Here is a 12840-nt window from a genome sequence, read left to right on the forward strand (position 1 = left end):
TCTTGTGACGGAGTGATGTCGTTGGTGCCGGTGCTGGGGTTGGAGAACTCCTTGACGATGGTGAAGAGCTCTTTGCTGTCATGGGCGTTGTTGTCTAGTGGTTCCTTCAGGGATTTCTTCTTGGTGGTGCAGATGAGCTGGTGGTGCTTGCGGGTAGCGTGTTTGAGGGCGGTCATGTTGTCGGTGGTCCGGTCGAGGAGCCAGGCTTTCTCGAGGGTGCGGCAGGTCTTCTTGGAGTCCTTGAGTTCGTCGGTGAACCAGGGTGCCTTCTTGCTTCTGGGTCTGCTGGGAGGGTTCTTTAGTGGCGCGAGGTCGTCGGCGCAGGCGGTCAGCCACTGTGAGAAGTTGCGGGCTGCTTCGTTGGGGTCCGTTGTGTTGGCGGGTGGGCTCTGGCTGAGGGAGGTGGTGAGCTGGTCGGCGGTGATCTTGCTCCAGCTCCTGTGAGGTACCTGTTGCGGGTGGTGGTGGGTCGTGGTTCTTTTGAAGCTGAAGTGGACGCAGCTGTGGTCGGTCCAGTGGAGTCCGGTGGCGTGGCTGAAGGTGATGTACTTGCTGGAAGAGAAGACGGGATCAAGCGTGTGGCCGGCGTAGTGGGTGGGGGTGTTGACCAGTTGCTTGAGTTCGAGGTTAGCGAGGTTTTCCAGCAGGGCGGTGGTGTTGCGGTCCTTGTTGTTCTCCAGGTGGAAGTTGAGGTCCCCTAGGAGGATGTAGACAGCGGAGGGGAGGGCGTGTGGGCTGATGAAGTCTGTGATGTCTTCGCTGAATTGTGTGCGTGGTCCCGGGGGTCTGTAGACGAGGGTGCCTCTGAGGGTCGTCTTAGGGTCGGTGTGAATCTGGAAGTGGAGATGTTCGGCTGCGGCGAAGGAGTCGCTGGCGTCGGTCGTGATGCGGATGTTGTTCCTGTGGATGATGGCCATGCCTCCTCCGGTGTGGTTGATGTGGTCCCTCCTGATGATCTTGTACCCGTCCGGGATGGCGATGGCGATGTCGGGTGCAGAGGAGGCGTTCATCCAGGTTTCCGTGAGGAAGTCGACGTCCGGTGATGTAGCGTCGAGGAGGTTCCAGAGTTCCACGGCGTGTCTGTGGACGGAGCGGGTGTTGAGCAGGATGCACTTGAGGTGGTTGCTGCTGGTGTTTGTCTTGGCGGGTGCGGGGCAGGTTCGGAGGCAGGTGAATTTGCAGGTACAGCAGGTGAAGGGTCCGTGGGTGCGTCTCGGGGTGGCTCGGCAGCAGGCGTGGGTCCGGCCGGCATTGAGTGCGTTGAGAGTGGCGGCGTCGTAGGTCAGTCGGGTCGTCTTGCATCGGCGGGGAGGGCCAGGGGTCCTGGCGCTGGGCGCGGTCCAGGCACGGACGGGCGCAGACGGGCTTGCCTTTGGCGCGCCTTCGGCGCACAATCGGCACGCCCGCTGCGCGTCAATGCTGCGCGTTGGAGTGGGCGTCATAAGTAGGGAGCCGGGAGGGAGGAGCAGCTGGGTGGCGGGAGCGGGGCGGCGAATGGGTAGGAGGGGGGCGGGACCGCAGGGAGGCAGCGGCGGGAAACGGTCAGAAGGGCGGCCCAGCGGCGGCTGGGTCGTCTGGGCAAAAAGCAGGCAAAACGAAGGAAGCACGAGGCAAGGCAGCGGCAGGCAAGCAGGAGCAGTGGTGTGTGGGGGCTACCTCGCCTGGTTTACAGGCTCAACGGTCGCTCCGTGTGCTTTTAACATCTCCAAAGCTGAGAGAGAAGCTCTGGATAAATTGAGAAATGATAGCTCCCTTACTGTTAAACCTGCGGATAAGGGTGGTGGAGTGGTGGTTTTCGATACTGCCAACTATTGAGAGAGGATGCTTAAATTATTAGAGGTTAGGGAACACTACGTCCGCACGAATGTTAGCTGTCTCACAGAAATAGCACGTGAATGCTTAGCCCTTTTAACAAATGCTAGAGAGGATGGGCACATTTGTGATGAGGAGTTCAGATTTCTTAACAACTTGGAACCAAAAACACCGGCTATTTATGGCTTACCAAAAGTACATAAACACAAATTAGACCCCCGTATGAGGCCTATTGTAAGCAGCATTGACTCATTGTTTGAGCCTGTAAGTAAATACGTTGACCATTTCTTGAGACCCCTGGTGTGCAACCTTAAATCATATGTGAGAGATTCTGCGCATATTATTTCGATGGTTGAGGGTTTGCCGTTCTGTGAAGAGACTCAGTGTCTGGTCACTCTAGACATTGAGTCTCTTTACACCAACATACCCCAGGCTGATACGGTTGAGGTCATTGATGCCCTCTTGTCCAACCAAGATCTTGGTGGTGCCAACAAGGACTTTATAGTTGACTGTGTGAGACTGATTTTGACTAACAATGTTTTCCTATTCAAAAATTATTATTTTAGGCAGTTAAAGGGGACCAGTATGGGGGCTACCTGCGCCCCTAGTCTGGCCTGCCTCTATGTAGGAAATTTTGAGGCGAAACATATAGACAACGAAATGGCCCCGTTCTTTGAAAATGTAGCAGGCTGGTACCGCTACATAGATGACATTTTCTTTATTTGGGAAGGTTCCATTGAACTGTTGGAGGAATTTCTGAGTTGGATTAATCTGGGGGATCCAAATCTTAGGTTTACATCCTCTTATAGTACCACAAAAGTGGATTTCCTAGATATTTCAATTAGAAATTCCAATGGGGTGCTGTCAGCTGAACTGTTTACCAAGCCAATGGCGAAGAATACCCTCCTTCATTTCTCCAGTTTCCACCCCAAGTCTCAAAGGGAGAGTATCCCATTTAGCCAATTTCTCTGACTGCGGAGAAATTGTTCTGATATTAATGACTACTATAAACATGCTGAAATACTTAAAAACAAGTTCAAGGACAGGGGGTATCCTAAGAAACTGCTATCACACTCGCTGAAGAGAGCGAGATTTTACGATCATGATGCATTGATCCAAAATACAAAGAAAGAAAAAGGCCCATTGAACAAAGTTGTCTTTGTAAGCAAATTCTCCCACATGAGCAATCAGATTAAAAATGTGGTTAATAAACATTGGCACATTTTTAACCATGATGAGGACACAGCTTTAGAGAAACCTCTTTTCGCGTTTAAAAAAATAAGAACTTGCGCGATTTGTTAGTCCACACATACAAAGATGATGTAGTAGATCATCAGAGGACATTGGATAACACCAAGGTTGTGGGAACCTCTAAATGTGGTATGTGCAATATCTGTGCCCAATGCATTGTTGCATCTGAAATTACTTGTAATAACATGACTGTGAAATGCAAAACCCACAATAACTGCATGAGTAAGAATGTCATTTATCTCCTTATGTGCCCATGTGGGTTGTGTTATGTTGGAGAAACTGTAAGATAGGCCTAGACGAGGCTTCAAGAGCATAGGTCAGCGATTAAAACTAAAAACATAACTGCCCCTATTGTTGCTCATATTTTGGAGAAAAAACATGGTGAGTGCGACTTTAGAAGGTTTATCCTGGAGAGGGTTAAAATTGGCAAAAGGGGTGGCAATATTGTGACAGCCCGTAAGCACAGAGAACAGTGGTACATTTCCTACCTCAATACTGTGAGAAAGGAACTCAACTCACGGGAGGAATGGGATCGGATCATTGGGGCGAATTAGTTTCTCTGTGTAATAATGTTCATAGGTTCCCTAGCTGTTACGATTTACATAGGATTGTACCTATATATTATTACCTGCAGCTTGTCTGTTAATATACTTTGTCTGCAATGTCTCTTTGGAATCTATGTTATAATTCTTCTGATCGGGGTGTAGTACCTTTTTGAGACAGACTTCATAAGATTAGCCCGTAAGGTCCTCATAGATACGCATGTAACCGTGCAATTACAGCTGTTTGCATATTTTTGGTATATCGGGTTAGTAGGATCCTGAATACCGTCCCCGTTGTAGCTTTTATTTTTATTTGTATATTTATTTTTATTATTATAGATTTGTAGTGCGATTTACATTTTAGAAATAGCATGTTGCCATTCAGTATAAATTTGGTTCATACTATTGACATCATCGGCAACCCTATTAGCCAAACATAGGTGCCGTGAGATATATGGGAGTGAGCATTCGGAGCTAGATCGTCTTGGTCCTAAGTTTGTGTTTTTAGGCATAGTCCTTTGTTTATGTCAGTAGTGAGGTAGCATGCATATATTGCAACAGGAAGTAGGAGGTACGCTATCCTGTCTATTTAAACCACGTTGTTCCCGTCTGACTTGTTTGTTCATTTTGAGGCAACCGGGTCTGCACGTGGGACGTATGCGCATTAAGATTTAAGGTAAAGTCGGGTTACGCTCGGGTAGAGGGAGCTGTTGGCTATTTAAACACACGATTATAGTCTGTGGTGTTTGTTATCTCCTACAGGGGTACACGCTTGTATTTATACGTGTAGAAGGCTGGATACAGCTTCGAAGCTCCTGTGTAAGACTACAATATAATGTAAGTACAGTCTTGGACGGTGTGGCGCTTTAACACGGCCATGTTTAGTAGCAGTTTTAAAGGTTGCCGTGTGTTCACTTTATTACATTCTACTTTCCTAGAATCGGTGGAAGGTGTAGACGCGTATTATGTAAGTCACGTTCCACGCCATTCCGAGGTCTTACTCTACCGCGTGCTTAATTGGAACCGTTAGAACGCTTGATGTGTAAGTAAGGGGTTTTCTCATGTTTGACTATGCACAATAATTTTTGCTTGGGTTAGCTGTTTTCTACAGTGACTTAGTGCCTGTGTGAATGTCTTATAGGTCTGAATTTCGTGCAGCTGCAGATGTTTGTCATCGCGCTCCTCATGAAGTTTTGAGTTAAGCTGCCTGTGCTCTTTTATACAAGCACTGTTATCTGGAGGATGTGAGTATATCATCTCTGTTGGTTGCAATAGAATTGATACTATCGTCACTAGTGACAAGGGATTGATGGAGAATTTGCTTCCCCCTTTTTTCTATTGGAGAGTGTGAAACACGATTTACCTTCAGCTCAATTACAATTGAATGAATCTCGGTGCGAGTACTATTGGAATATTGAGCAAGGTAGATCCAGAGAGCTCATTTGGAATTTTGACTTTGAAACACAGATATTGTTTACTGTGTTTAATTGTGCTCTCTGTGTGGTTTGTTTTATTCTAGAATTATACGTTTTAAATGAAAACCTTTATTCTCGCTGGACGCGAACAACCTGAATAGAGAAGGAGGTATATGCCCCAAGGTTGGAAGGGTTCTAATTGGATTAGAGGTATGTGTTTGCAGATTCTCTCTTTAGAGATCTCTACATTGAAGTAATGCTTGGGATGTAATCAAGATATTCCCTCCCCTCTGAGTAACCTCTTACCAGGATGAACCATACTTAAATGCGAATGATAGTTCTAATGAATGTTGGCAACTTAGCATAATCAACATAATACTAGTGCCCTGCAACCCTATGCCAACAGAATGTGGTATAGACTGTAACCTGAAGGGCTTGTATCCTTTCGGTGATAGGTGCATCTTTTAGATACCCAACATGACTACTATGCTTATAGCAAGTGACTCTGATTCAATATGGACATGGTGTCCTGATCAATTGCAATGGTTTTATCTAATATACATAATTAATCAGTGCAAAATGTTTAATATGTGAGCTGTCTAAATGCGGTGTTGTGTCCAATATTGTAATATGTCTAATGTAGAAGCAATGGAAATATGAGTTAAACTGCATAGGTTTTTTTTTGTTTATGTACACTGTTTTTTAATTGAATGAATTCTGTTTTTAAAATAAATTTTGTTTAAATTTCAGAACTATTGGGGAGACATTATATGTATTCCTGATGAAGGTGGCTATATGTTAGTGTCCGCCGAAACGCGTCGATGCAAAATGAGAAATACACCTTACATTAACTGAGGATAATTCTGACTTTTGGCTGAGTTAATTTTTTGTTCTGTATCTCCTTTTTTACTAATAGGAAGTTTATGATTTTTGTATGTAATTTTTCCTTCTTCAAATAATGTCTGTTTCCCAATTTTAATTATGTTTCAATGTATATGAATAAACTGTGCCGGATCATTTTACTATAGTGTTTTTACTGTTATACTTTTTGCATTGCTTCTATAGTTTAGCTTTTGTTTTTATTAATATTTGTTTAATGTGTTTGAAAGAATTGCTGTTTCTAGAATAAGGTGCCCAAAGGGAATCTTTTTTTGACGAAAGTCAGTTGTGGTACCCTATCCCTTTGGTACTGGGGTCCCTCTCTCTTTTATTAGAGACTGATGAGAGTACAACACAGCAGAGCAATAGGGCCAGTGTCCATGACACAGGTGAGAGTACAACACAGCAGAGCAACAGGCCCAGTGTCCATGGCAGGTGGCACAGCAAGTACATGAGAGGCTGCACAGGGGAGAGTCCAACCCAGCAGAGCAACAGGGCCAGTGTCCATGGCAGGTGGCACAGCAAGTACATGAGAGGCTGCACTGGGGATAGGCCAACACAGCAGAGCAACAGGGCCAGTGTCCATGGCACAAAGGAGAGTCCAACACAGCAGAGCAACAGGGCCAATGTCCATGGCTCTCGGGAGAGTCCAACACAGCAGAGCAACTGGGCCAGTGTCCATGGCAGGTGGCACAGCAAGTACATAAGAGGCTGCACAGGGGAGAGTCCAACACAGCAGAGCAACAGGGCCAGTGTCCATGGCACAGGTGAGAGTACAACACAGCAGAGCAACAGGGCCAGTATCCATGGCACAGGTGAGAGTCCAACACAGCAGAGCAACAGGGTCAGTGTCCATGGCAGGTGGCACAGCAAGTGCATGAGAGGTTGCACAGGGGAGAGTACAACACAGCAGAGCAACAGGGCCAGTGTCCATGGCAGGTGGGACAGCACGTACATGAGAGGCTGCACTGGGAATAGGCCAACACAGCAGAGCAACAGGGCCAGTGTCCATGGCACACGGGAGATTCCAATACAGCAGAGCAACAGGGCCAGTGTCCATGGCAGGTGGCACGGCAAGTGTATGAGAGGTTGCCAGGGGAGAGTCCAACACAGCAGAGCAACAGGGCCAGTGTCCATGGCAGGTGGGACAGCAAGTACATGAGAGGCTGCACTGGGAATAGGCCAACACAGCAGAGCAACAGGGCCAGTGTCCATGGCACACGGGAGAGTCCAACACAGCAGAGCAACAGGGCCAGTGTCCATGGCAGGTAACACAGCAAGTACATGAGAGGCTGCACTGGGAATAGGCCAACACAGCAGAGCAACAGGGCTAGTGTTCATGGCACACGGGAGAGTCCAACACAGCAGAGCAACAGGGCCAATGTCCATGGCTCTCGGGAGAGTCCAACACAGCAGAGCAACAGGGCCAGTGTCCATGGCAGGTGGCACGGCAAGTACATGAGAGGCTGCACAGGGGAGAGTCCAACACAGCAGAGCAACAAGGCCAGTGCCCATGACACAGGTGAAAGTGCAACACAGCAGAGGAACAGGGCCAGTATCCATGGCACAGGTGAGAGTCCAACACAGCAGAGCAACAGGGTCTGTGTCCATGGCAGGTGGCACAGCAAGTGCATGAGAGGCTGCACAGGGGAGAGTCCAACACAGCAGAGCAACAGGGCCAGTGTCCATTGCAGGTGGCACAGCAAGTACATGAGAGGCTGCACTGGAAATAGGCCAACACAGCAGAGCAACAGGGCCAGTGTCCATGGCACACCTGAGAGTCCAACACAGCAGAGCAACAGGGCCAGTGTCCATGGCAGGTGGCACAGCAAGTACATGAGAGGCTGCACTGGGAATAGGCCAACACAGCAGAGCAACAGGTCCAGTGTCCATGGCACACGGGGGAGTCCAACACAGCAGAGCAACAGAGTCAATGTCCATGCCTCTCAGGAGAGTCCAACACAGCAGAGTAACAGGGCCAGTGTCCATGGCAGGTGGCACAGCAAGTACATGAGAGGCTGCACTGGGGAGAGTCCAACACAGCAGAGCAACAGGGCTAGTGTCCATGGCAGGTGGCACAGCAAGTACATGAGAGGCTGCACTGGAAATAGGCCAACACAGCAGAGCAACAGGGCCAGTGTCCATGGCACACTGGAGTGTCCAGCACAGAAGAGCAACAGGGCCAGTGTCCATGGCACAGGTGAGAGAACAACACAGCAGAGCAACATGGCCAGTGTCCATGGCACAGGTGAGAGTACAACACAGCAGTGAATGTCAATATCAGTGGCCCGGGAGAAATGTGGACATGAGAAGCCGCACAGTGAGTGTGTTTGACTGTACCCTTCCATGACCAGCAACACACCTAGGTGGCAAAAAATGGGCAGGACCAGCACACCTTAATGCGAGACAGGTCTATTTATTTATTTATAAAGTTTTATATAGCACGGACTAGATCCCGAAGGATATCAGAGCGCTTTACAGATATAGGGAAAAGTAGCTATCAGATAATGAATCAAACATGGGTAGTAAAATAATCATAAGATCAAATAGTTCACACATAACAATTCAATTAGAAGTCCAAAGTGGTCAAGGAGGGGGCTATATGATGTAGCGTGGTGATAAAAGGATAGTAAGTGGCGCAGGTGATGTAGGGCTATTTGTTGTCTGTGAAGCTGGAGGGCTGTTTGGACCAGGTGGCAAAGTGGCACGTGGAGGTGGAGTCATGCAGACCTGTGACACAGTGTGGGTGGGAGAGGTTTGAGGGGTGCCCTTCCACTTTGTGGGAATTCGAAATGGCTTCCCTGTCTTGGGGTTAATGGGAACTGGTGATGACACAACAGGCACATACACCAACTGTCCCGCATCAGGTGCAGACACTGGCACTATCTCTGGTGATGTGCTGGGTACTGCGGAAGGCTTTGTCTGGCTACGCCTCTGGACCACCTTCCCCTGTTTGCCAGGTGTCCCACCTACAGTGCTTTCCTTTACCTCTTCGCCAGGGGTGGCCCCTACAGTTCCCTCCTTTGCCTGTTTGCCAGGTGTACCACCTACAGTGCCCTCCTTTGCTCCTTTGCCAGGGGTGGTCCCTACAGTGTCCTCCTTTGCCTCTTTGCCAGAGGTGGCCCCGACAGTGCCTTCCCCCACCTGCTTCACTGGGCTTGGAATTGGAGTTGATGTGGTGGGGGAATGTGGCCCTGTGCCCTTCCTAGGTGTACCCTTGCTATACAACACCTCCTCAGTGGGCACAGCCACTGCATGCCTAGCTCTGCATGAAGTTTTAGGGACAGGAGAGTCCTTTGATGATGATGCCTCTGAGGCATGTGAGCCTGATGTCAGCCTCATTGCTTTTACGGCCTTGCTCTTCCCTGACGGGCTCTTTTCCTTGCATTTTGGGGTGGCTCTGCTCCTCTGTGGGGATGGTGTCTGTGGGCAGGACCACTTGGGTTGTGTCTGCTGTGTGCTCCTTGTGCTGTAACGTGTCTGTGTCGCATGCGAACCGTGGTCACTGTCATCTGATGTGGCCACTGACTGAGGGGTGGACAAAGGCACCTGAGCCGGAATGGGAGCATGTGCTTGTTGAAGGGCAGATGTCACTGCGGATGGCAAAGCTTTAACTGTACGGTGTAGCCCACCCATGTCAGAGTGTATGCCCTCCATGTAAGCAACCACCTGGCCTAATTTCTTGTCATGGTCACTGAAGGCATTGAGCAGGGCGGTCTGGCCCATACAAAGCTGGCGCAGGAGCTCAACAGACTCAGCACTGAGGGCAGCAGGGGGACAGGTGCAGGCTCAGCGGTGCCAGGTGTGAATGTAACTCGTCCCCCTTACTGGCACGGACACGGGGAGCACCAGATGAAGTGGATGGGAGGCTGGGCACTGGCCGCTGTGTGGTAGATGATGTTGCAGAATCCCCATCCCCAGTGCCTGCCAACATGGATGCATCACCGCTGGCATCAGATGATGTAGTACTCTGTGTCTCAGCCACAGATTCCTCCTGCATACTACGGTCCCCTTCAGATGAGCTGGTGGGCTCTGTGTCACTGGCCGCCGGCGCAGCTGTGGTGCTACTCTCGCCACCACTGGTTCCCGGCTCCCGTTCCTCCGTGTCCACTGGCGATTCTGCATGAGAGGGAGATGCAGGGTTGTGTTAGTGTCATCATCTGGACAAGGCAATCCAATCAATGCAGTACAGGGGATGCCCAAATCAACATGGTGACCTCTACACCCTGCAATCACATTGCAGCAACCCACTACATAGATCACAACAGTGCCTGTAACCCTGAATATCTGCCATGACTGAGCCATGTTGAGGCCACACAGCACAACACCATGCCCATGGATGAAGTGTAACAGACATACAACTTGCCCTGCCCACACCTATCATGTCCCAACACTCATTGCCACTGACAGACCTTCAGGGAACAGGAGGGGACAACACACACACCTAATAGGACATGACAGTCCACATTGTCAAGCAGGCCATACCAAGCACCATGTGGTATTCTGGGTCACCTTGTTGTCAGATGTGTGGGCCTCACCGATCATGGTGCTTGCAAAGTAGGCATACATGAGTTCACACTCAGATAGTGGACCCTGCTGTTCAACCCCTAATAGATTCCCCACACTATCCCAATGCTGAATGACCATGTGGATCCTAATACATCTGGCTATGAGAAACCACAGCAGGGAGGATCAGCTTTGTAAGGCCAGTTTGTCCCAATGCCTGACACTAGCACATATACCAGCAGCCACTCACATGACATAGCACAGCACCACCACACAAACTTCACATGGGCCACCACTGCCACAGGCCCTGTACACATGCATCTGCTCCTAGTCAAAGTCACCCTCCCCAAATACTCACCCCTGCCTTGCTGGCGATGCTCCTTCAGACGTCCATCCAGCTCAAGAATAAGATTAGTCACTGCCAAAATGCGGGCCATCGGTGGTGTTAAGTTGTGTCGACATGGAACACATGTGGTTGATGTGAGTGGTGAGGGGTCCCAGGCAGCAGGCTCTTGAGGCTACAGCAGGAGAGGGTCCCAGGCAGCAGGCTCTTCAGTCAGCAGCAGTAGAGGGTCCCAGGCAGCAGGCTCTTCATGCAGCAGCGGTAGAGGGTCTCAGGTAGCAGGCTCTGTGAACAGTGGAAATGTGAGGCTCACTCCCACCGATCTATAGCCGCCTGGGGTAGTTTGTAAGGTGCAAACCTGAAACAATTGGTTGTCCAGGTCTGCCTCATTCAAAAGCATCCAATGAACGCCTCCGCGGTGGTGGACGATTTTCAAATGTGCATCATGCTACCGCAATCATCGCTCCCATTGGCTGTAGGCAATGCTCCATGGCGGTGATGCACCGCAGGGGCCCAGGGAAACGCTACTGCGATGGTGCATCTTTCAAACCCATCCAATGACCGCCTCGCGGTGGCAGAGCAAGCCTTCCACGATTTTCAAATGTGCATCATGCCACCGCAATCATTGCTCCCATTGTCTGCAGGCAATGCCCCATGGCGGTGTCACACCACTGTGGCCAGGCAGAAGCTACCCCGATTTGGGTGGCAGCGCATGCCCAACGCCGTCTACCCATGTCTCCATGCCAATGGCTATGGCACTTGTGCAAGAGGTGGTGCTGGTGTCACACCGCCGTGGCCAGGTGGTAGCTACCGCGATTTGGGTGGCGGCGCATGCCCACGGCCATCTACCCATGTCTCCATGCCAATGGCTACCGCACTTGTGAAGGGGGTGGTGCTGGTGTCACACCGCTGTGGCCAGGCAGTAGCTTCCGCGATTTGGGTGGCGGCGCATGCTCTCCGCCTTCTACCCATGTCTCCATGCCAATGGCTACCGCACTTGTGAAGTGGGTGGTGCTGGTGTCACACCGCCATGGCCAGGCGGTAGCTACCGCGATTTGGGTGGTGGCGCATGCCCACCGCCATCTACCCATGTCTCCATGCCAATGGCTACCGCACTTGTGAAGGGGGTGGTGCTGGTGTCACACCGCCGTGGCCAGGCGGTAGCTCATGCAATGACAATGTACATCGTGAACACTGCATCAGTACACAACAGCAACATGGTTAAGGGCACATCATAGTGCACACAATGCCATTAGTCCATATAATGCACAGGTGGTCGCACGTTATGTGTGACGCACATTGGTCTGTGGTGCCTGCAATGTCACTTATGCATTTGATCTTTGATGAAGCTTCACAGTGTTAAGCTGATGTCAATGATGTGTGACAAATCAATGTCTTGTGGGTCAGTGCTGACCTAGGCAAGGCTTGTCTCACTGTATGGTGTTTTACCTACTTGTGCTACCATATCAGCTCACGCACACAAGTGACAGCTTTCCTGATACTGTGATCATTGGGCTCTTGATGTGTGCCAAGTTCACATGATGCATTGAGGTGTGACAGGTACAGCAGATGGGTATGGTCATTTGACACACTTTTGTGGAAGTTACGGTACAAGGCGTGCACATGTGAAATGCGGTGTTCTGTATGTGTGCATTCCCATTGACCTATGTGTTGTTTGCGGCACTTGTGTACTGTAAATGGAGAGGTGTGCCCTCTGTGTGTCTCAAATGTTCACCCATGTAACCTGGTGTGCCACGCATCTCTCATGGCAGTCTTTGTTTTTGCGTGACATCCTTAACGGTCTGTGCTGTGGCCACCTCATGATGGTTGTCATTGACATTTGAACATTTACATCTCAACTAGGAGGAGGCCTAATCTCACCTGGAGGACATGGAGGATATAGCGATCATTCACAAATTCCGCCTCGACAGACCGACCCTGAAGACCCTTTGTGATCTGTTGGAACCCCACCAGCAGCCTCATCGCCACTACCCAACAGCATTCACACCCACATAAAAAGTGATGGCAGCCCTCTACTTTTTTGCAACTGGTTCCTTCCAAGAGAATGTGGCCGGCGCTGCAGAGATGTCGC

At 49.9% G+C, this 12840-nt stretch overlaps 1 protein-coding gene across 1 annotated transcript in view; it reads left to right on the top strand.

Annotated features, from left to right (window-relative positions):
- The window catches only part of C10H10orf67 (chromosome 10 C10orf67 homolog), a 2166521-nt gene that overhangs the window by 2017651 nt on the left and 136030 nt on the right, over positions 1–12840 (top strand). The gene's annotated exons all lie outside the window — the stretch shown is intronic.

Source organism: Lissotriton helveticus, chromosome 10 (genome assembly GCF_964261635.1).
Source record: "Lissotriton helveticus chromosome 10, aLisHel1.1, whole genome shotgun sequence".
NCBI classification, from domain to species: domain Eukaryota; kingdom Metazoa; phylum Chordata; class Amphibia; order Caudata; family Salamandridae; genus Lissotriton; species Lissotriton helveticus.